The 24,423-nt window shown below is 39.7% G+C and overlaps 1 long non-coding RNA gene across 1 annotated transcript; it reads left to right on the plus strand.

The window, feature by feature from the left end:
• Nucleotides 1-33: 33 nt before the first annotated feature.
• Nucleotides 34-23,752, plus strand: LOC120094229 (uncharacterized). Its single transcript, XR_005488376.2, has 4 exons — nt 34-117; nt 16,380-16,557; nt 18,450-20,153; nt 21,688-23,752. It is a non-coding gene; the product is annotated as an uncharacterized LOC120094229 (long non-coding RNA).
• Nucleotides 23,753-24,423: the final 671 nt, after the last annotated feature.

The following is a 24,423-nucleotide window of genomic DNA, read 5'->3' on the forward strand; positions in this document are numbered from 1 at the left end:
AAGGCTTTGTGACATTTCTGTTAGAAGTTGTGGGGTCGACAGGTCTTCCTGGTTGCTGCCGCCGCAGAGAGCCCTTGGGCAGCACCCCGCGAGCAAACTTGAGACTCGAGACCACAGGTAAGACAAACTTGTCTGCTGCAAGACAGCTGCCTGGTGAGATCGGGACACACAGAGGCAGAGTTCATCTAGGACCAGGCATGTCCTGTGTTTGCCAGAGGTCCCACGCCCCCGGATCCCGGGCCCGCAGCAGCTCTCTGCTCCCAGACCCTGTGGGAAAGACACCTCACCGCCTGATCAGGTGGGCACTCCCGAGGCTGCAGAGCGGAAGAGACCACCAACACTGCCCACCCCTGCCCACATCCCTGGCCCAAGAGGAAACTGTATAAGTCCTCTGGGCTCCCGTGGGGGAGGGCCCAGGAGCGGCAGGACCCCTGCCTGAGACACCGCTGGAACCTGAGGGAAACAGACCGGATAAACAGTTCTCTGCACCCAAATCCCGTGGGAGGGAGAGCTGAACCTTCAGAGAGGCAGACAAGCCTGGGAAACCAGAAGAGACTGCTCTCTGTACATACATCTCGGACGCCAGAGGAAAACACCAAAGGCCATCTGGAACCCTGGTGCACTGAAGCTCCCGGAAGGGGCGGCAGAGGTCTTCCTGGTTGCTGCCGCCGCAGAGAGCCCTTGGGCAGCACCCTGCGAGCAAACTTGAGCCTCGGGACCACAGGTAAGACCAACTTGTCTGCTGCAAGAAAGCTGCCTGGTGAACTCAAGACACAGGCCCACAGGAACAGCTGAAGACCTGTAGAGAGGAAAAACTACACGCCTGAAAGCAGAACACTCTGTCCCCATAACTGACTGAAAGAGAGGAAAACAGGTCTACAGCACTCCTGACACACAGGCTTATAGGACAGTCTAGCCACTGTCAGAAATAGCAGAACAAAGTAACACTAGAGATAATCTGATGGCGAGAGGCAAGCGCAGGAACCCAAGCAACAGAAACCAAGACTACATGCCATCATCGGAGCCCAATTCTCCCACCAAAACAAACATGGAATATCCAAACACACCAGAAAAGCTAGATCTAGTTTCAAAATCATATCTGATCATGATGCTGGAGGACTTCAAGAAAGACATGAACACACTTAGGGAAACACAGGAAAACATTAATAAACAAGTAGAAGCCTACAGAGAGGAATCGCAAAAATCCCTGAAAGAATTCCAGGAAAACACAATCAAACAGTTGAAGGAATTAAAAATGGAAATAGAAGCAATCAAGAAAACACATGGAAACAACCCTGGATATAGAAAACCAAAAGAAGAGACAAGGAGCTGTAGATACAAGCCTCACCAACAGAATTCAAGAGATGGAAGAGAGAATCTCAGGAGCAGAAGATTCCATAGAAATCATTGACTCAACTGTCAAAGATAATGTAAAGCGGAAAAAGCTACTGGTCCAAAACATACAGGAAATCCAGGACTCAATGAGAAGATCAAACCTAAGGATAATAGGTATAGAAGAGAGTGAAGACTCCCAGCTCAAAGGACCAGTAAATATCTTCAACAAAATCATAGAAGAAAACTTCCCTAACCTAAAAAAAGAGATACCCATAGGCATACAAGAAGCCTACAGAACTCCAAATAGATTGGACCAGAAAAGAAACACCTCCCGTCACATAATTGTCAAAACACCAAATGCACAAAATAAAGAAAGAATATTAAAAGCAGTAAGGGAAAAAGGTCAAGTAACATATAAAGGCAGACCTATCAGAATCACACCAGACTTCTCGCCAGAAGCTATGAAGGCCAGAAGATCCTGGACTGATGTCATACAAACCCTAAGAGAACACAAATGCCAGCCCAGGTTACTGTATCCTGCAAAACTCTCAATTAACATAGATGGAGAAACCAAGATATTCCATGACAAAACCAAATTTACACAATATCTTTCTACAAATCCAGCACTACAAAGGATAATAAATGGTAAAGCCCAACATAAGGAGGCAAGCTATACCCTAGAAGAAGCAAGAAACTAATCGTCTTGGCAACAAAACAAAGAGAATGAACGCACACAAACATAACCTCACATCCAAATATGAATATAACGGGAAGCAATAACCACTATTCCTTAATATCTCTCAACATCAATGGCCTCAACTCCCCAATAAAATGACATAGATTAACAAACTGGATACGCAACGAGGACCCTGCATTCTGCTGCCTACAGGAAACACACCTCAGAGACAAAGACAGACACTACCTCCGAGTGAAAGGTTGGAAAACAACTTTCCAAGCAAATGGTCAGAAGAAGCAAGCTGGAGTAGCCATTCTAATATCAGATAAAATCAATTTTCAACTAAAAGTCATCAAAAAAGATAAGGAAGGACACTACATATTCATCAAAGGAAAAATCCACCAAGATGAACTCTCAATCCTAAATATCTACGCCCCAAATACAAGGGCACCTACATATGTAAAAGAAACCTTACTAAAGCTCAAAACACACATTGCACCTCACACAATAATAGTGGGAGATTTCAACACCCCACTCTCATCAATGGACAGATCATGGAAACAGAAATTAAACAGAGATGTAGACAGACTAAGAGAAGTCATGAGCCAAATGGACCTAACGGATATTTATAGAACATTCTATCCTAAAGCAAAAGGATATACCTTCTTCTCAGCTCCTCATGGTACTTTCTCCAAAATTGACCATATAATTCGTCAAAAAACAGGCCTCAAAAGGTACAGAAAGATAGAAATAATCCCATGCGTGCTATCGGACCACCACGGCCTAAAACTGGTCTTCAATAACAATCAAGGAAGAATGTCCACATATACGTGGAAATTGAACAATGCTCTACTCAATGATAACCTGGTCAAGGAAGAAATAAAGAAAGAAATTAAAAACTTTTTAGAATTTAATGAAAATGAAGGTACAACATACGCAAACTTACGGGACACAATGAAAGCTGTGCTAAGAGGAAAACTCATAGCGCTGAGTGCCTGCAGAAAGAAACAGGAAAGAGCATATGTCAGCAGCTTGACAGCACACCTAAAAGCTCTAGAACAAAAAGAAGCAAATACACCCAGGAGGAGTAGAAGGCAGGAAATAATCAAACTCAGAGCTGAAATCAACCAAGTAGAAACAAAAAGGATCATAGAAAGAATCAACAGAACCAAAAGTTGGCTCTTTGAGAAAATCAACAAGATAGATAAACCCTTAGCCAGACTAACGAGAGGACTCAGAGAGTGCATCCAAATTAACAAAATCAGAAATGAAAAGGGAGACATAACTACAGATTCAGAGGAAATTCAAAAAATCATCAGATCTTACTATAAAAACCTATATTCAACAAAATTTGAAAATCTTCAGGATATGGACAATTTCCTAGACAGATACCAGGTACCGAAGTTAAATCAGGAACAGATAAACCAGTTAAACAACCCCATAACTCCTAAGGAAATAGAAGCAGTCATTAAAGGTCTCCCAACCAAAAAGAGCCCAGGTCCAGACGGGTTTAGTGCAGAATTCTATCAAACCTTCATAGAAGACCTCATACCAATATTATCCAAACTATTCCACAAAATTGAAACAGATGGATCACTACCGAATTCCTTCTACGAAGCCACAATTACTCTTATACCTAAACCACACAAAGACACAACAAAGAAAGAGAACTTCAGACCAATTTCCCTTATGAATATCGACGCAAAAATACTCAATAAAATTCTGGCAAACCGAATCCAAGAGCACATCAAAACAATCATCCACCATGATCAAGTAGGCTTCATCCCAAGCATTCAGGGGTGGTTCAATATACGGAAAACCATCAACGTGATCCATTATATAAACAAACTGAAAGAACAAAACCACATGATCATTTCATTAGATGCTGAGAAAGCATTTGACAAAATTCAACACCCCTTCATGATAAAAGTCCTGGAAAGAATAGGAATTCAAGGCCCATACCTGAACATGGTAAAAGCCATATACAGCAAACCAGTTGCTAACATTAAACTAAATGGAGAGAAACTTGAAGCAATCCCACTAAAATCAGGGACTAGACAAGGCTGCCCACTCTCTCCCTACTTATTCAATATAGTTCTTGAAGTTCTAGCCAGAGCAATCAGACAACAAAAGGATGTCAAGGGGATACAGATCGGAAAAGAAGAAGTCAAAATATCACTATTTGCAGATGATATGATAGTATATTTAAGTGATCCCAAAAGTTCCACCAGAGAACTACTAAAGCTGATAAACAACTTCAGCAAAGTGGCTGGGTATAAAATTAACTCAAATAAATCAGTTGCCTTCCTCTATACAAAAGAGAAACAAGCCGAGAAAGAAATTAGGGAAACGACACCCTTCAGAATAGACCCCAATAATATAAAGTACCTCAGAGTGACTTTAACAAAGCAAGTAAAAGATCTGTACAATAAGAACTTCAAGACACTGAAGAAGGAAATTGAAGAAGACCTCAGAAGATGGAAAGATCTCCCATGCTCATGGATTGGCAGGATTAATATAGTAAAAATGGCCATTTTACCAAAAGCAATCTACAGATTCAATGCAATCCCCATCAAAATACCAATCCAATTCTTCAAAGAGTTAGACAGAACAATTTGCAAATTCATCTGGAATAACAAAAAACCCAGGATAGCTAAAGCTATCCTCAACAATAAAAGGACTTCAGGGGGAATCACTATCCCTGAACTCAAGCAGTATTACAGAGCAATAGTGATAAAAACTGCATGGTATTGGTACAGAGACAGACAGATAGACCAATGGAATAGAATTGAAGACCCAGAAATGAACCCACACACCTATGGTCACTTGATTTTTGACAAAGGAGCCAAAACCATCCAATGGAAAAAAGATAGCATTTTCTGCAAATGGTCTTGGTTCAACTGGAGGTCAACATGTAGAAGAATGCAGATCGATCCATGCTTATCACCCTGTACAAAGCTTAAGTCCAAGTGGATCAAGGACCTCCACATCAAACCAGACACACGCAAACTAATAGAAGAAAAACTAGGGAAGCATCTGGAACACTTAGGCACTGGAAAAAATTTCCTGAACAAAACACCAATGGCTTATGCTCTAAGATCAAGAATCGACAAATGGGATCTCATAAAACTGCAAAGCTTCTGTAAGGCAAAGGACACTGTGGTTAGGACAAAACGGCAACCAACAGATTGGGAAAAGATCTTTACCAATCCTACAACAGATAGAGGCCTCATATCCAAAATATACAAAGAACTCAAGAAGTTAGACCACAGGGAAACAAATAACCCTATTAAAAAATGGGGCTCAGAGCTAAACAAAGAATTCACAGCTGAGGAATGCCGAATGGCGGAGAAACACCTAAAGAAATGTTCAACGTCTTTAGTCATAAGGGAAATGCAAATCAAAACAACCCTAAGATTTCACCTCACACCAGTGAGAATGGCTAAGATCAAAAACTCAGGGGACAACAGATGCTGGCGAGGATGTGGAGAAAGAGGAACAGTCCTCCATTGTTGGTGGGATTGCAAACTGGTACAACCATTCTGGAAATCAGTCTGGAGGATCCTCAGTAAATTGGACATTGAACTGCCTGAGGATCCAGCTATACCTCTCTTGGGCATATACCCAAAAGATGCCCCAACATATAAAAAAGACACGTGCTCCACTATGTTCATTGCAGCCTTATTTATAATAGCCAGAAGCTGGAAAGAACCCAGATGCCCTTCAACAGAGGAATGGATACAGAAAATATGGTACATCTACACAATGGAATATTACTCAGCTATCAAAAACAACGACTTTATGAAATTCGTAGGCAAATGGCTGGAACTGGAAAATATCATCCTGAGTGAGCTAACCCAAACACAGAAAGACATACATGGTATGCACTCACTGATAAGTGGCTATTAGCCCAAATGCTTGAATTACCCTAAATGCCTAGAACAAATGAAACTCAAGACAGATGATCAAAATGTGAATGGTTCACTCCTTCATTAAATGGGGAACAAGAATACCCTTGGCAGGGAAGAGAGAGGCAAAGATTAAAACAGCGACTGAAGGAACACCCATTCAGAGTCTGCCCCACATGTGGCCCATGCATATACAGCCATCCAATTAGACAAGATGGATGAAGCAAAGAAGTGCAGACCGACAGGAGCCGGATGTAGATCGCTCCTGAGAGACACAGCCAGAATACAGCAAATACAGAGGCGAATACCAGCAGCAAACCACTGAACTGAGAATAGGACCCCTGTTGAAGGAATCAGAGAAAGAACTGGAAGAGCTTGAAGGGGCTCGAGACCTCATATGTACAACAATGCCAAGCAACCAGAGCTTCCAGGGACTAAGCCACTACCTAAAGACTATACATGGACTGACCCTGGACTCTGACCTCATAGGTAGCAATGAATATCCTAGTAAGAGCACCAGTGGAAGGGGAAGCCCTGGGTCCTGCTAAGACTGAACCCCCAGTGAACTAGACTGTTGGGGGGAGGGGGACAATGGGGGGAGGTTGGGGAGGGGAACACCGATAAGAAAGGGGAGGGGGGTGGGGATGTTTGCCCGGAAACTGGGAAAGGGAATAACACTCGAAATGTATATAAGAAATACTCAAGTTAATAATAAAAAAAAAAACCACTTTACAAAAGGCATATTAATGCTGTATAGATATTATTACATCAGTAAAGAGAAAGGCACCGTCTTTATGTGAAAAAGGGTATTTTACATCAGAAATTGGTAAATTCTTTAAACTGAATTATTTCTGGGTAAAACTGTCAAATCGTGAACAGAAATGTTAAAAAAATGTATGGTAAAGCACCAAATTGAACCTTCTCCTGAAATTACAAAGAGAATTGCAATAAATATTGTTTGCTGTAAAAAAAAAAAAACAACAAAAAAAAAAAAAGTTGTGGGGTCTGGGATTCCCAGGTAGAGAAGAGGAAGCCTGATGATCAAGGGAGTTCACCATTTTACATCAAGCTCAGGGCTTCCCAGCAATAGCAGACTTTGACCACAGCAGTAGGATTTCCTGATCATACCCTACTTTACAGATATTTTATAAATTGGAAAAACATGTGCCGAGTTAGTTGCACATGACCGGTGGCTTTGGGTGACAAAATCCAGTCTCGAGCCCAGACAGCTGGCTTCAGCTCCTGTGTTTTCTGTTTGCCTCTATTCACTTTTCCACACAGGCCATGTTGGTTCTAGGGTCCAGCGAAAGGTCAGCAATATTTGAGGAGAATAGTGCTTCCCTAAGAGGTCTGTGATTTACCAAAAGGCTTGTACAGTTTCTATATGCAATTTAAAATTTCAGCATTAGCCAAATATTGCTAACCAGAAGTTGACACAGAAACTTATGAACCATCCCAGCTAATGAGGATAGACCATTTAGTGTATATGACCCTTTGTCTGTTTGTTGAACAAGGCTTTGGAAGTACTAGTTAAACTACACCCTTTCCATATCTTGTGCTTTGTAAAGGAGTATATATTATGTTGGTGTCAGAGATATGCAAGCCTAACTTGCCATAACTGATTGGCACATCTTGCCACTCAAATGAACATGTACCTATGAATAAGGAGGAGTATAAACTTCACATGTAACAGTCTGATGTGATAACATACCACCTCCCTCAGTCGTATACTGATCCTATAGTGTTAGCATTGTTTTGTGTCTACTAGAGGGAGGGAAAATTGAGTGACAGAGAAATGACCAAGTACAACCTCAGTCAGCTTAAATGGAGGAGGTAGGCAGGATTCCAGCCCAAGCTGTCTGTACGTTGAAGCTGCTTTCTGACATCTGTGCTCTTCATCCAAGAGGTGTATGCTGACAGTGAAAATGGAGTTGTAAATGGTATTCATGTTTGAAAGTCAAGACTTCAGTATTTCTACACAGGCAAAAGCCACTCAGAGACAAGCTGCCAAAGTAGCTTCAAGGAAATCGATGCTCAAATCTTTTAGTGAAAATATACAGAAAGGATGGCTAAAAGGGGCTAGTAAAGAAGCAATAGTGGTTCTGGAATAAATGCCAGTGGCATCAAACATCTGTTTAGAACTGATCGGAGTCAAATATGGCTATAAATGTATTATGTCCTTTAACAGCTTCTGTTCTAAACACTTTAAGTCAGATGTCACAAAACATCCTTATTTCAACAAAGGAAAAAAAAAACTGGCACATTCCTGTCAGGCTGAAAACCTAGGGAAAAATATTTAATGTAGAAAAAAAATATATAAATGCCACATTCCAGTTCCTGTGGTAGCTGCTAAGAAGAGAAGAAATGATGGCAAAAACAGGAAATTCTAGTTAGAGAAGATAGTAAAAAGTGGTGCATGTTATGTTGCGCAAAGCCAAATGGAAGGAATGGTTAGCATCGGCCCAGCAAGGACAGGAGAGGGTTTTTCATAGAAACAGCAGTGTGAGCAAAGAAAGTTCAATAAGGCAGGATTCTTTTTTTAAGGCTCCCCAAAGTGGAGTGATTTAAGTGGTGTTGAAGAGGTCAAGGGAAATGCAATTAGACTCCACCTTTCAAGGTTGCAAACGTAAATAACCGGCTTGGAAAGCTCCGGGGAGGTCTCAACGGTTTAAGTCAGAGAAAAGCAAGGTTCAAAATGAAAGACAGTGGTGCCTACTCACGAGAAAGACATGAGCGAGAAGATGGGCAATGCTAGGGATAAAGTGGGGTTAGAGAGATGGAGCTGATAAAGGCCTGGGAAGATAAGATAGGGCAAAGCATTCTGGATGTTGGAAATTTCTGCTTCGATGGGCATGCTGCTGGCATGGGATAGCAAGGGGGAATGGGATGGGAGTCCACACGGTCACGTGTCAGGACTGCTTGTGTGAAAGGGTTGGGTAGCAATCTGATCAGGCATGCTAAATAAACACATCTTCTGTGTTAAACACGCATGATAATGTCTAGATAATTACTCTGCTTTGAGTGTGAATAGTTTAATGTCATTATTATTATTATTATTATTATTATTACTATTATTATTATTACATCTTGACTTCAGTTTTTCCTTCCTCCTCTTCTCCCAGTCCCTCCTTCCCTCCTCCCCACTTTCCTCCTTCTTCCCTGCCCCTACCCACTGTTCCTGTTTCTATTCAGAAAATGGTAGTCCTCTCAGAAATATCAAGCAAACATAGCATATCAAGTCGTAGTAAGACTAGGTACATCCCCCGGTATTAAGGTTGGGCATGGCAACCCAATATGAGGAAAAGTGTCATAAAAGCCAGTTAAAGAGTCCCTGCCCCCACTATTAGGAGTTCCACAAGAAGACTAAGCTATACAAATATAACATGTCCCAGGAAGGCTTCCTGAAGGCTTATCAGTCTCTGTGAGCCCTTGTAAGGCCCGGTTTATTGAATCTGTAGGTCTTCTTGTGGTGTCCTTGACCCGTCTGGCTCCTACAATCTTCCGCCCCTCTCTTCAGTAGGATTCCCTAAGCTCTGCCTAATGTTTGGCTGGGATCTCTACATCTGTTCCCATTGGTTGCTGGATGAAGGCTCTCTGATGACAACTGTGCTAGGCACCAATCCGTGAGTATTCCAGAATATCATTAGGTATCATTTCATTGATTTTTCTTTTTTGCAGGTTTGGTTCTGTCCTTGTTCTCTGGGATATCCAGCCTCTGCATGCTGGCCCTTCGAACAGTGTCAGACATCTGTGTTATGTAGAGTTAAACCTACATACAATGTTTATTGGGTATTTTTTGTTGCTTCTGTTTCTATGGTGCCAGGCCCTTGGGTAAGTACATGGAAACCTTAGTCTGATTTTTTTCTGTCCATCATGAAGTCCTGGCTTATTTCTAGACACTGGCGTATAATAGAAAGTGGCAGATTCTTTTTTTCAGCTCAGTATTTTCCAATCACTACAGTAAAACTGACCTATTTAAACTTTTCCTGGTTGGTCTTTTTCTCCCCAGTTTAAAGTTTGTTTTTTTCCTAAATTGGATTTGATTTGTTTGTGGAGACAATGATAATGTTAGAATTTAGGCCAATAGTAAAACTGTTTTTATTGAGTTTGAACAGGAGCTCTATTAAGTTAAACACATGTTGAAACTATTCTTGATCTTTTGTCGTATACCAGCACATTCTCCTTAGTGTTCATTTATTCTTCGAGTCCCCAGGGGACTGTTGATAAACACCTAGAATTAGGGAGACAGATCTTTATCTTTGGGGATTTAAAGAAAAGATTTCAAAGTTGCTTTAAATGCAGATAAGTTGCCCATGACTCTATGTCCAATCCATTTTAAGTTTGCGGACTTAGCAAAACTGGCTATTGAAATTAAAATACATGTAATGATTTTACGCATAATGGCAATCTGGAGAATGCAAGACAAAATGAGAAAAATAAATTGAAGAGCAATAATAGTAGCAAGTATGTTATGACATTTACTCATGCTCAAAGCAAACTATTTCTAAGTTTAAAAACAACAAATTGTATGTAGTTTCTTTTTACTTGCCTACTCAGTTTATTTTTGTTTTCCATTAATTAGAATGTACTCACCATTGTAACAATCTCAATTTTCATTGGGTTCCATCCTGTTTTTGAGCATGGAATGAAAAATGGCTTCTTTCTCTCCATTTGCATAGCACGAATTGCACTTGGGTGCGGTTTCCCTAAGCACCACCATTGACAGCAATCAGCCAGAGTGTGGCATGCTTTGGGGAGATATTTTTCTTCTTAAAAATAAATTACTGTATTGACTCTTACAGAAAAGGATTTTCAGACTTCAGGAACCCTTCAAAGCTAGCAGTCTTTCTGTAGAGGGATCTTGGTGAGAGAACAACTATAAAATATCTGTTATATTTAGAACATGTCAAATACCAGTGTATGTATTTATAGTATCATGGGAATGTGATAAAATAACAGATCGTTAAGTTTTAGTAACTTTATCTAAAGACTCAATACCACCTTGGCTCAACTCAGACTATTTAGGGACAACAAGGAAAATCGTGAGTATGTTAAAGGATTTGGGCTTTATTTCTGAAAGCCACAATTCTGAATGTTAAAACTCCAATGCTTTATCACTATAGTTCTATAATATAGTCTGAAATCTGATGCTTTTCTTTTGCTCAGGATCACTTTGGCTACCTGGGGTCTTTTGGGATTCCACTTTAATTTGATGATGGTTTGTCCCTATTTTGTGAAGACTGTCACATGGATTTTGATCGGAATTATATTGAATCTGTAAAATACTTGTAGTAGAATGACCATTTGCACACTATTAATTCTATCACTCTGTAAGCATAGTGGATCTCTCCATCTATTTCTGTCTTCCTCAGTCTCTTTCATCAGAGATTAGAAAGATTTAAAGATTGCATTTTACAGGTCTGTTAGCTCCTTGCTTAGGCTTCTTGCTTCTTTTTCTAAATATTTTATTTAGGTTAATGTGAATTGGAATGTTTCCATGATTGCATTCTTGGCATGCCTGTTCTTGGTTCAGAGAAAGCTTACTGATTTTCTGTAAGTTGTTTGTATAGCCTGATAAAACATCGGTGTTTGCTAAAAGTATTGATCATTCAGAAGATTTCGGTGGAAGCAATTCCATTAAAATCACAAACAAACCTGTGCCTACTTGTATTCAGTATAGTGCTCAAAACAACGGCTAGAGCAATAAGACAAGAGAAAGAAATCAAAGAGATACGAATAAAAAAAAGATGTCAAATGATCCCTATTTGCAGACAATATCCTATGCATAGGAAATCCCCCAAATGCACCAGAAAGCAATGCCAGCTGAGATCCCCAAGATGGTGACTGCTTAGCTAGGACAATCACTCATGACAGAAACATTATTTTGCATGCTTACTGAAACACACACACACACACACACACACACACACACAGACACACACACACACACACACCCCGCTTTAAATGAAGTTGTACCATGCATTGAACCCTATGTCCTTCTTATAAAAGTCATAGACTAGCTAAATCCTCATGTGAAACCTTCCTTCTAGTTGCTGTTCAGGAACATCCTCAAGACTCCCCACACAATAGAGGCCATTGCCATTGCCTTCCCTACTTCTCAGAACATGAAGACAAGTCTCTCCAACTGATGATCCCACACACTTTGGGTAGGGAACTAGGAGAAATCAAGCTGGAACTGACCTTGATGGGACCTCCCTGAAGACTTGTCAATATTGGAAGGGGGAACGCAAGCTTTCAAATGAGAAAAGTCAAACAATAGTCATACCCAACAGTAAAGCCTATGAGAAGTAACAATGACTTATCTAATGGTGCAATTATGTCATTTTCTTCTTGGGGATAAGTGAAAGCAATCAGTACTTTAAGGCCTGCTCAATAGGAAGTAAATTATGCCTGACGCTATAAATCAGCTTGCTACTCATGGCTGGAGAAGGCATAGAGCCTAGAAGAGATCCTACTATTGCAATTTTCCTAAATCAATATACTTTCTCAGTGTATTCTAAATTCTTATCCTTATACCCACCAGTATATCACTCATCCCCCATCAAAGAAGCTTCTTTCTGCAGTGAGCTATTATGTGAATTCACAACTGATTAAAATGTAGAGAATATGTTACTGGCTTTGCCCAGCCCCAAGACATACATCTATAACACACACAACCTTTAAACCCAAGACTTGGAGAAACTAGTGAAAAAGGAGGCAGAAGGCTTATGAGTCAGAGAACCAGGTCTTGTTTGAGGGTGTGTCTTTAGACATGACAGGGCACTCTACCCAGGACATCTTAACAATATAGTTACCCACATAAGACCTGTATAATGACAAAGCCAGATGATATGCCAACATATATGGAGGCAATTTCATAAAGCCCCACCTCTAGAAGAAGAACTTCAAGAAACCCAACCAAGAGTGGGACCCATGAGAAGAGTTGGGAAAGAGAGGGGGGGAAGAAATGAAAATACCATGGTCATTTATGAAATTCTCAAAAATAAAATTATAAAGATATTAAGTCTCCCACATCATGATCTTGCACAGTGCTAGAAAGGATGAAAAGCTTCTTTTCTGGCTTTCCACTTCTTTTGGGCTTTTGGATGTTTCCCTCTGAAAGCTAACAGAGCTATTTGTGGTATCCTTGAAACTATATGGTAGCGAATGTCAGGAAGAAGATCTTGAATGCTAATGTTCATTTCCCCACTCCATGTAGTCACTATGACCTTGGCATCATGAATTCAAGTGGAGATGCCCAGAGCTTGAAACATCAAAAGGTCTCTCTCTTCAGAGGTCACAGACTCACAGAAACTGGCCTTGTCCTAAAGCTGATGTCATATGAATTAAAAATGAGCTTTTATTTTGAGAAGCTACTGGGATGCTAGTGTTATTGCCAGCGTATAATAGATGTTCCACACAGTGCAATTCTGGGTAATGTAGCTCTGGAGGGTATTTATAGAGTGTTTGTATATGCCCTTGTGTATGTTTAATAGCAGATGCCACTCCACATGTTTACAGAAATTGAAAGGATAAAAAGATGTTATTTTAATACTTGATTTTCCCAGTTCCCTGAGCAACTGCTGGACAAGTACTGGCAAATAGTCTGCTTGTCTGACAACTATTTTTCTTTCTGATAAGAGATACGGGGAGCTAAAAACAATTGTGTCAGGATGCCCCTTTAAACATTGTACTTTCAGATCCTCTAAAAGCCAGAAGCAATCTATTATCTTTTCTTGTTTCTTAAATTTTCCATACTTACTGCTTATTTAAATCAGTAAGTATTCTTCTTGGGGAAAACATCAAATGGTGGAGGATGCCAGTGCAGCGGGAGGGCCTGGAAAACCCCAGGCCCAGAATTAGAAGGCCGTGGTGGCTTCATGGAAGACTCAACAGAAGTGTTAGTGGCTGTGGTTGTGGTCTACCAGGTTGCCCTGGTTGAGGTGTGGGGCTCCCGGAAGAAAGCCAAAGAGAAGGAGTGGGTCGCTGTCATCAAACTGGGCTGCCTGTTTAAGGAAAGACCCGAAAATCAAGTCCTTGGAGATCTACCTGGTCTCCCTGTCCTTTAAGGAGTCCGAGATTATTGATCCCCTCACCCCGATACATTCCTAAAGGTTCTAAAGATCATGCCAGTGCAGAAGTAGACTCAGACTGGTGAGAGGACCAGGCTCTGGGCTTTTGTTGTTATTGGGGACTACAATGGTCATTCTGGTTTTGGTGTTAAGTGCTCCAAGGAGGTAGCCACTGCCATCCAAGGGGCCAGTGCCATGGTCAAACTTTTCATCATCCCTGTGTGGAGAGGCTACTGGGGAACAAGGTTGTCAAGCCCCACACTGTGCCATGCAAGGAGACAGATGGCTGTGGCTCTGCGTTGTTGTGTCTCATTCCTGCCTTCAGAAGCACAGGCATTGTTTCTGCTTCTGTGCTGAAGAAGCTACAGAGGATGGCATTGATGACTGTGACACATGAACCAGGGGCTACACTGCTACCCTGGGCAGTTTTGTCAAGAGTACCTTTGATGTCATCTTCAAGACTTATAGTTACCCAACCTCTTACTTCTGGAAAAAGACTATGTTCACCAAATCTCCTTATCAAGATTTCACTGACCATCTTGTGCAAATCTATACCAAAGTCTCACTTCAAAAGGCTCAGGCTCCATCTGTAGCTACCCATAAGGATTTTTATGCAAGAAAAAGAAAGTAAAATAAGTCTGTTAAAAATCAGTGAGTAGTTCTTAATCTTTCTCATGCTGCTACCCTTACAGTTCCTTATGTTATAGTGACCCCAACCATAAAGTCATGTTTACTTCTACTTCATAACTGTAATTTTGTTACTATTATGATTTGTAATAGAAATATCTGCATTTTCCTGTGGCCTTAGGCTACTTCTATGAAAGGGTTGTTTGACACCCTCCAAAGGGGTCATGACCCACAAGTTAAGAGCAGCTGATCTAGAGAATCTATGAAAAATTTATTGACAACAAGGATGGGTGTTTAGGTAGAGCAATAGATGAGAGTGTGCACATAGCTAATGTTAGTAACTTGGAAATAATTAACAAAAGATAAAAAGTAAAAATCTCACTTTACCTGTGACTGTCTCATTTAAGACTAGAATTTATCATTGTATCTTTGACTTTTATAGTTTAGTTAATAGTTGATATTCTAGTCAGTTAATAACACAAGTAGAAGGAAACCCACTTACTTATCCGCAGGGACAGACTGTCATTTAGGGGTGGTCAGATGTTGCCATTGTCTGAATTGACTTGAAGTCTTCTCACCTCTAGAATTATGGTCTCGAAAAGAGGCAGAGCCTCATGTGTATTTCAGCCTGACTTCAAACTCATCCTCCCACCTAAACTCCCTGTGCTCAGATTATTCATTTGCTACCATAGCGACACTCTGCCTAAATTGATTAGTTATCTTCCTAGATCTTGATTAGCTTCCAAAAATTTCCTGACTTCTCCTGCCTAGTTATTTTTGTCCCACAAACTCTACAAACCCACATGGTAACAGAGGAGTCTACATTTTAATTATATCAGCAATGATAATGAAGTTGACCCTTTTTTGTTTTTTTCCTTCTGAGGCTATTGTGTCACTATTTACACTGAACTAGATATTCCCTCCTGGAGCAGGCAGGAAGTTCATAAGATTCAGGAAGTGAAGAAAACTCTCAGAACTCACCAGGCTCCTGAACCAAAACTATAAGACCTCTCCCCAGGGCTATGTGATCTGTGTCAGCCTTGGAGGGAAGGAGAATCTCCAATTGGCTAAGCTTCTGCAAGTTGTGCCCAGAGATCAGAGTTAAAGCATCTGAGAGGCATCACCCATGCTGGGGTGGGCTTTTTAGTGATACCTTTAAGTCACCACATTCCTGTTAAAATCCTCCCACCCATACATCTGTAAGTAACTTTGATTAACTAACCAGCCCACTAAGCAAGACCCAGGTGGAATTAATTTTTTCGTTCTGTTATTTGTGTGCTATCTTGGGTGTCTAGACTTTGTTCATCTTTTCCCTGGAACTCATACAACAAAGGGAACTCAAAAAACCTGGGCTAGAAGCATTAAAAATATATAATCTTTCTTCTTTCTCTCAATCTCCCATTATTTGATGTAGGGAGCTGCGAAGTCCCGCACCCCAAAGATGGCGCCAGTTTCTGCCTTCCACATTCCTGATGGTGCGGGCTCCCTGAGATAAACAAGTCCTTATTTGGCTAGGCCTGCTCAGCCTGGTCGCTTCCACATAGATACAGCCTATCTGCTATCCCCACGTGGCTTGCTAGGATTGGCCAGTGCTAGTTATTTAAGTGTGGTGCGGGGGTTCCCCCGTGGTCAGAAGCTTTTACAAGGTTCCTGAATAAACTGCTTGAAGAAGATCTTCGCTGGTCATGTCTTCCTTGCTGGTCGAGGTTGGGCGTGACAATTTGAAAGTTAAGATTTTTTTCTTTCATTGGTTCACTATAGGGAGCAGAACATTGAACCGAATTATCTCTTTGACACTGATAAACATATTGCTGGACATAGTAAAAAGGAGAAACAAAGAACACTGTCAAACAGGATAATTTCCTCATTGATTTGACGACAGTTGAATCGTAATAGTGGCAGCTTGGAGATGTGTCCTCTAACAAGATGGAGATTTAAGGTAAAATTAGTGCTTCTTTCATTATTTCATGAGTGGCTTCTTGACTTAAAAATATTTACTTTACTAAGTGATTTAAAGCATTTGCCTTGACATTTTTCATTGCTAGTTTGTAGACTGCTAATAAAACTTTCCTAAATTTCAATAGTACTTGAAAATTCCAGAAGACAAAATGTTGGGATTTGTTGTCATTGGTTTTTGACAAAGTAAAACCTCATATGAGGAAGCACACTGTAATTAAGTAAATCTAGTAATTTTTTTAAAATTTGGGAAAAGTTACCACAATTTTTGAACCTATAGGTGGGCATAACTAGGTATATATTGCCTAGGATGTCTTGAGGAATATGCTGAGGGAAGTGCTTGTTTCCCCCCTTGGAGTTCACACTACCTCATATCTTTTTCTCTTCCGTTTTGATTTTACCACCTTCCCAGGGTTAGTTTGTAAAATGCCTTGTCTCCTGTGCTAGCTTGGTTTTCTGGAACGATTAAGAGGCGATATCTTTAAGTACAACTTTATTATCTGTATATGAATCAGGGAACAGTTATATTGAGAGATTTAAATGTTATGAAAAGATAAACTTTATGAAGCATACTTCATAAAAATGGATAAATTTTTGTGCTATCTAAAATGAAATGTACATAAACCTCAGGCTTTCTCTCCTTGAGAGCCTCTTGAATATAAATGTGTGGGAAGTTGAAGTCGAAGCCTGGAATTCAGGCTCTTCACAATTTCACCATCCCTCTGAAAGCTGAAATTTAAAATTAACACCCCCCTTCTATGTGTGTGTGTGTGTGTGTGTGTGTGTGTGTGTGTGTGTGTGTGTGTATGCAGCTCAGAAGAAAATCTGAAGGACTTGGTTCTCTTCCTCCATTATATGAATCCTGGGGATGAAACTCGGGTCATACAAGTGCTTTTACCCACTTGCTAGTGTAAGTCTTTTCTGACCAGCCTGCAATTACTTGTCGCCGAGTACAGTCTTTAATGCATGCAATCTCAGTTGAGGAAAATAGAGGCTGAGATAATTAGAGCTAACATTCAGAATATGCCCCACTTCAATAGACACCTCATTAAAATCTTGGAGATTCTCTTTTCCTTCACTGGCATTCAATAAAGACCTAAAGGAGATTTTCTTTGTTGTTTCCTAGAAGAGATCCATCAGGTTCAACAATGGTCACGGTAGTAGTGGGAGGCTGAGGTGGAAGCAGCTGCCTTGTCTATTCTCATGTTCTACTTGACACAATGAGTCATCATAACGTTAAAGCGTCTGAGGACAAAGGACAGGCTCACTCCAGAGCCTCCATGGGAGATCCTGTGCAAATACTGCTAGCAGATTGGAAGAGTTAAGATAGATGAGGGGAGCTTGGGAGTTCAATGGGTGGGAACTCATCCAAAATCTCCTGAATGAGCCTGCAAGATGCAGAGAGAATAAGAAGCCCACAGTGAGACCATGGTGACGTGATTCTGACCCATGGGTAGAACTCTTCTACACGGTAGAGACATTGCTAAGAAAACTATATTATCATGTGTTAAACAATCTTAATTATTCCCCAGAAAAATAGGCTTGAACCTAAAGTAGCAGTTTTCTTGGGCAAAAGTCAGAAACTAATATGATAATTTCATGGGAAATTTCATGGGATCAGAGAGTGCTGGCGAAGGGTTAGAAAGAGCTCAGCCTAGTAAGTGAGCTTTATAGAGCATTAGAAAGTCTCTTGGGGTTGGGGATTTAGCTCAGTGGTAGAGCGCTTGCCTAGGAAGCGCAAGGTCCTGGGTTCAGTCCCCAGCTCCAAAAAAAAAAGAACCAAAAAAAAAAAAAAAAAGGAAGTCTCTTGTAGGATATTTCACATTCTCTGCCTTCTCACTAACCTTTGTTTTTGTTTTTCTTTGCATTACCAAGTTTCATAGCAGGAGGAAGGTTTTTATATTTTGCATGTTGTTGAGAAAACTGTGCTATGAACTGCTTTTGTAAGTAAAGAAAGGTAGGTAGAAAAGTTCCTTTCCAAATTATGTGAAAATTATTAGCACATACTCCTTCCCTAAGGCAAGATGAGGATGACTTCATATTTATCCTACCTTGTCCCAGAAAGGATTAAGACATAGTGACCTTTAAATGGTGTTTTGGTATTAGCTACTGGAAACGTGTTTTCCATCAGTATTGCCAATGTTCCTCTTTTTAACTAGTACCCAGAGTCTTTGGAGTTATGTGAACTGAGAGCTTCTAAAAATGGACACCAGAACTCCCAGTTATAGTGGGGAGGGGAGTATGTAGAGCAGATGGTACTTATAACAGGAGTCATTTCAATGTGAAGCTCGTGCTTTTGGGTCTTAGATAACACTTCTAATACCTTTGGGTTGGTAATTCACATCTGAACTGAAGGAAATACCAAATGGACTTAAAATTTCTGAATCAGTCTTTTGAAATGGAGCATGTAGATGGAATGACATATTCAAAGACATCACATGTGCTCATGGCTAGACAAAGTGTTTCTTCTGGCATATCTGTCAAAACCTGTTTATTATGCTAATACTGTTTTGTTAAAGGTGAATCACACAAGCGTTCTGGGCAATTTACTAGAAGTGAAATTTAAACTTAACATGATTCATGCCATAATATTTCACCTAGAAATTTTATATTCTTTTGACTGCTTCTTTAACCTAAAGATTAAGAGGTCATTTTTATCTATCTGAACAGTTCAATATATTTATAGAAAAAAAAGTAATAGTGTCATTAGAATAATGAGTTATCTAAAAAGCAAGCCAGATAGCAAGAGACATTTAAACAATTCATAAAATATAAAAATGTCTGAAATAAGTGAGTTGCAGCCAATAAGAACTGAGAAAAGTGAGAATTATCATGTAGATGGTTCTAAGCTTTGAAGCACCTCTGCGTATGTGGTAATTTAGTTGCTTAAGGTTGGAATATGGGAAAGGAGAAACCTGTAAAAGCGTCCTTAAAGGGTGACAACACTAAAGGGCTCAGAGACAGTCTTCAAACAAGAAGATAAGGGGACAATTTTGAAAACACTATGAATCGTAAGGCAAGTTACACATATTTTTAAAAGCAGAATTGCGTGTTCAGAGGGACCCAATTTTACTCAGTTAAAAGGATGTTCAAGGGAAGCCACTGTAACTTCATGTCGGTAGATTGGACTAATCGAGAATCAAGGAGGGTAACAAGGGTCTTGTGGGTGGCAGAATGATGACGATGGAATGGAAGGTAGTAATAACTCAGGTGAGGACAGAGACCCAAGAAGGAAGAACACATGACCTACAGAGCATTACCAACGCTTGAGGACAAAGAAGGTATCTGAAGGAAGATTTGACTGTGTGTCTTTCATCATGTTACTTAAGGTAACGGTGTCATTTCTGGTATATTAATGATTATCTCATGCTCTGAACTCAGGATGGCAAACGATGGCAACAGTAAGAGCCACCTTACTTATGTACGCACCCCCCCCCGTCTCCATTCTCTCTCTCTCTCTCTCTCTCTCTCTCTCTCTCTCTCTCTCTCTCTCTCTCTCTCTCTCTCTCAGACAGGGTCAAATCTGCTCTACAATGCCTGGCTTTACACCTTCCTGAGAATCATATCCAGAGTCCTTGGGTAAGTATTTCACCTCCAGATCTACCTAAATCATTATTAAAACAAACTTCCCTTTGTTAGGAACGTTCAGTTCTTATGTGTATAGGGACCACAATGACAAGAATGTTCTGTTTTGACTTGCTTTTTTGATGTGATGCCTGCTTCTTCTGGGAGTTTATTTTTATAAGTGAGAGAATGGTGAAGACACATATCCACTCTATGCAGAGAGCAACCGTTCCACTTTAGAAAAGCCAAGGACAGTTACATCAAGTCATTTAAACATCTCATTTCCCGAGAAACCAAGCTTCTGACAAGGGCTACATCCAATTCTTAAAATGAATAATTGCATGGGATATTAAATTTTTTTGCATTTGATGATGCTGATCTATTACTTAAGTAACTAAAAATATTTTCTTCCAAATAGATAAAGTATTAATGTAACTGAATTTTAAATAATTTCAGTGCAATGAACCTCATTTGGGGTGAATTTTATGTTTTATATGTAATCTGTACAATTTTATATATACCTCAAGATTTAAAATACAACTTTCTATTATAGCAGTGGTACTCAAATTTTGAAAAACATACACAAACCCAATACAGAAGCAATTTTTAAGAAGACTACATAAGGAAGACTCCATATTATAAATATTCACAAATGTTTTTAGTTTTAAGTCATAACATATATGTTGCTCAAATTAAAAATTTAATTAGAACACTCAAAAAATTCTGATTTTTTTCACTAAATGTATTTATCAGGAGAAAAAATGTTTTGTGGAATTTTCTTAAGAATTTGATCATTCTGCTTTAGAGAACAAACATCAGAGCTGGCCCTGGTGACAAACACCTATAATTCTGCAATTCAGGTCTGGAGGCAGAAGGAGATCAAGGTTATCTGTGGCTATACAGTGAGTCTGAGGCCAGCCTGGGCTACAGAAGACCCTGTCTCAGAACCAAAACAAAAAATCAGAACAAAATAAAAAATGGGCATATAGAAAATAAGCAAAAGAAACCAACATCAAACTCAGAACACCGTTCTAGAATGTTCTAGAACATTCTAACAGTAGACTTTACTCAAATGGTATCAGATGAAGAAACTGCAGAATATCAGATTTGAATTAAGTAATTTTCTATATTCTTAGAATGCCAGAGAGAAGAAATAACACCCAGTAACTACTATTCAAAGGCTTGGCATATTGCAGTGATCTACCTGAGGATTCTAGCTTATTTGAAAAAAATTATCTTAAAATTTTAGAAATACTTATATAAATAAGTATACAGTTTAATTAATCATTTTCATATGATTAAATTGAAACAATGTTAATTATTCATTATAACTGTCAGTCAATTGATAAGAGATATGCTAAATATATAAATATATTAAAGAATGAGATGAAGTAATAAATGCTTTTTACCTAATTTTGAATTTACATAAAAGAAAATGCATTAAAGATACTGAATTTTTAAGTGAAGCTGATTGATCATTATTTAAGTGAATTTGTAAGTGATCTAGGCCTGTCCTAGAGCTTGGGGAATTTTGTAATGTGTTCCGTAGGTTGAATTCTGATTTCCAACTCACAGACTACGTGCGTCAAGAAAGGTGAGGTGTTGCTGTGAGCTTGTGAGAGACCTGCAGGCATATCGGATATCAGCTCACTGAAAAGTATCTGCCTGGGTGCTTGCTGAGGTGAACGGTTGTGTTGGGAGGTGGCCCTGGTGCAAACAGGGACGTTAGAGTCTAGTGAGAGGCTCTGGGAAGACGGGTTACACATAGTTCATAGTCATTTCTCATGTGTGAAATGAAGGAATCCAAACTTATCTTGCAGTCAACATTTCTAAGAGTTCTAGTCTTCCCTCCCCCACCTTTATTCTCACCCTCACAGTTGGGCTGATTCAGTCTCACCATCTCTTGTTTGCTGTCGTGTTGATTTAAGTTGCTTAATTTCATCGCCCTGTACAGCCATCGTTCAACCACGCACCTTATTTCTAAACTGCTCCTTTCCTTTCTCAAGTGACCCCGTTCTTCTTTCTATGATGGCCCTTGTACATTACTATCCTGAGGGAAAAGGAGCTGAATGAACAGGGAGGGAGCAGACGCCTTACTTTACTGTGGTATTGTGAGGGAATTCAAAGTTGTTCTTGAAAAAGAAAGGCCAGGTGGCACTTTAAAAAGGAAGCCACCTTATTTTTTTCTTTAAATATTACACAAACTACCCCAATATTTTGTGGACAGATACCAAAAAGAATAGAGGAAATCATTTTAAGGTAGATATTGAAAGTTCAAATGATTCTTGTCTAAAACTTTACAATGAACTAGAACCATTTCTATAATTCAGAATTAAAATATAGGAGAAACAATCAGATTTTTTTTAGTGTTTTGATTGAAACATGTTCTGATACCCAAGTGATAGAGAGAATGTATATTCCTGTAAGTATCAGACATGCTTCTCTGGAAATCAGGATCACGTAGCAAAGAATCTGAGTTTGGTTGCGTTATCTGGCTCCTTAGCTGAGCTGTCTAGTGACTGAACTTCTTATGCACACCTTTGTCTGTCTAGGAGAGAAGGACTGCAGTGACTTCTATTCAGCAACAACCATTACAATCCCTTCCATTGCACTGACTAGATCTTCTTCAATTCTACATACCCATGTCGTCTGGCTCTGTGGTTCACAGAGAGGCACAATGAAGCTTGCTTGCTTTCTCTCTCTCTCTTTCTTTCTCTTTCTTTCTTCCTTTTCCTTTCCCTTTCTTTCTTTCTTTCTTTCTTTCTTTCTTTCTTTCTTTCTTTCTTTCTTGCCTTCCAAATTCTTGCTTCAGAAGACATTATATTAGGTTTACATGAGATTAAAATGCTACTTTGTTTTTCTCTGAATATAAGATGTTTATGCTTAACCAGTTTTAATTGTCTTACTCTATAGTGTCAGCTGGGCTATATTTGCTGAGCTCACTATTTATAATGCCTATGAAATCTTTGATTTGATAATATGTTTATCTAGTGTATACCTTAAACCAGCTCCACAAGATTTGTTTATAATATTTAGAAATTATGAAAAATAATAAAAAATAGGTACACCCTAGGTCTGCAGGTAATGGAACTCATTGGTGCAAATAGTTAAAATATCTGTATGTGCCTAAGAAGTACTGATGAGGTAAGAAATTTAAGAGAGGGGTTGAAAGTTCATATTTTTGAGACCTAAAAATTAAACAAATGGAGTAAAAAACTGGACTAGTTGCAACACAAAGCATCTCGGGAATTGTCATGGGACACACAGTGGCCAAGGAAAATAGGGAAGGAAGTCGACCGGGCCACATGCATAGGACTGAGGGCCAAAGCAGAGAATGTAGCTCACGTATTTGACTTTCTCTCTTCCCCAAGGCCGAGACTCAAACATCTTAGCTCTCACTGGGGATCTCATTCGGGGAGCTCATTTAAACTATCTGTGGACAGAGGTTAAGAGCACTCGTTACATTCACAGAGGATCTGCATTTGCTTCCCACCCATATGGTGGCTCACATCTGTCTGGAATTCCAGTTTCAGGGGACCCAACACCTATTTCTGACCTCTGAAGGCACAAGGCATGCACACCTATAAAACAAAAATAAAATCACATGTAAAATGGTGTTCTATAGTTGTTCTGTGGCTGTCTACTTACTATCATCCATCCTTCTTTCTAGGGACAGACATTGACACTGTAAGCCTAGTCTCCAAACCCCATTCTGGCTTTGTGACCTGGAAAAAGTTTTATTCTGTTTTTCAGGCCACTGTGCTAGAACTCAAGGCCATTCTGGAAGAACTGGGCCCTGATCTGGCCCTGCCACTTTAGCTTTTCTTGCTTCTCTTTCTCTTGTTAACTCCTTTAAGCATATTTTAAGTTCTGTTGTTTGTCTTTTCTGGGTGTTCTCAGGCAGGTAATGAAACTCAATCCTACTTTCTAATGCTAGAGCAATTTTGGTGTTTAGTTGGGAAACGAACACAGAGCAGTGTATACAGAGTATAGTGCTCTGAGGGCACGCTATGCGTTTCTTTCATGCAGATCTCTACTAATTTTCATAGTCTCTTCTTATTCTGGCCTGGACTATTTGAGTTCTCTTTCCTTACCTACTATTAGTTGCATCCATTACCAATTTACTAAATGTGGGAATGCAATGCAAACTATGTATTCAACACTTTAAAAGAGTTATCTTATCATTTTGGGCCTAAATTTACTTACGTTTTAGTAGAAATACTATATCAACCAAGCATGATGATTCCGTGATAGCTACCATGCAGATTAAACCAAGTAGAGAAAT

Source organism: Rattus norvegicus, chromosome 8, assembly GCF_036323735.1.
Source record: "Rattus norvegicus strain BN/NHsdMcwi chromosome 8, GRCr8, whole genome shotgun sequence".
Classification (NCBI taxonomy): Eukaryota; Metazoa; Chordata; class Mammalia; order Rodentia; family Muridae; genus Rattus; species Rattus norvegicus.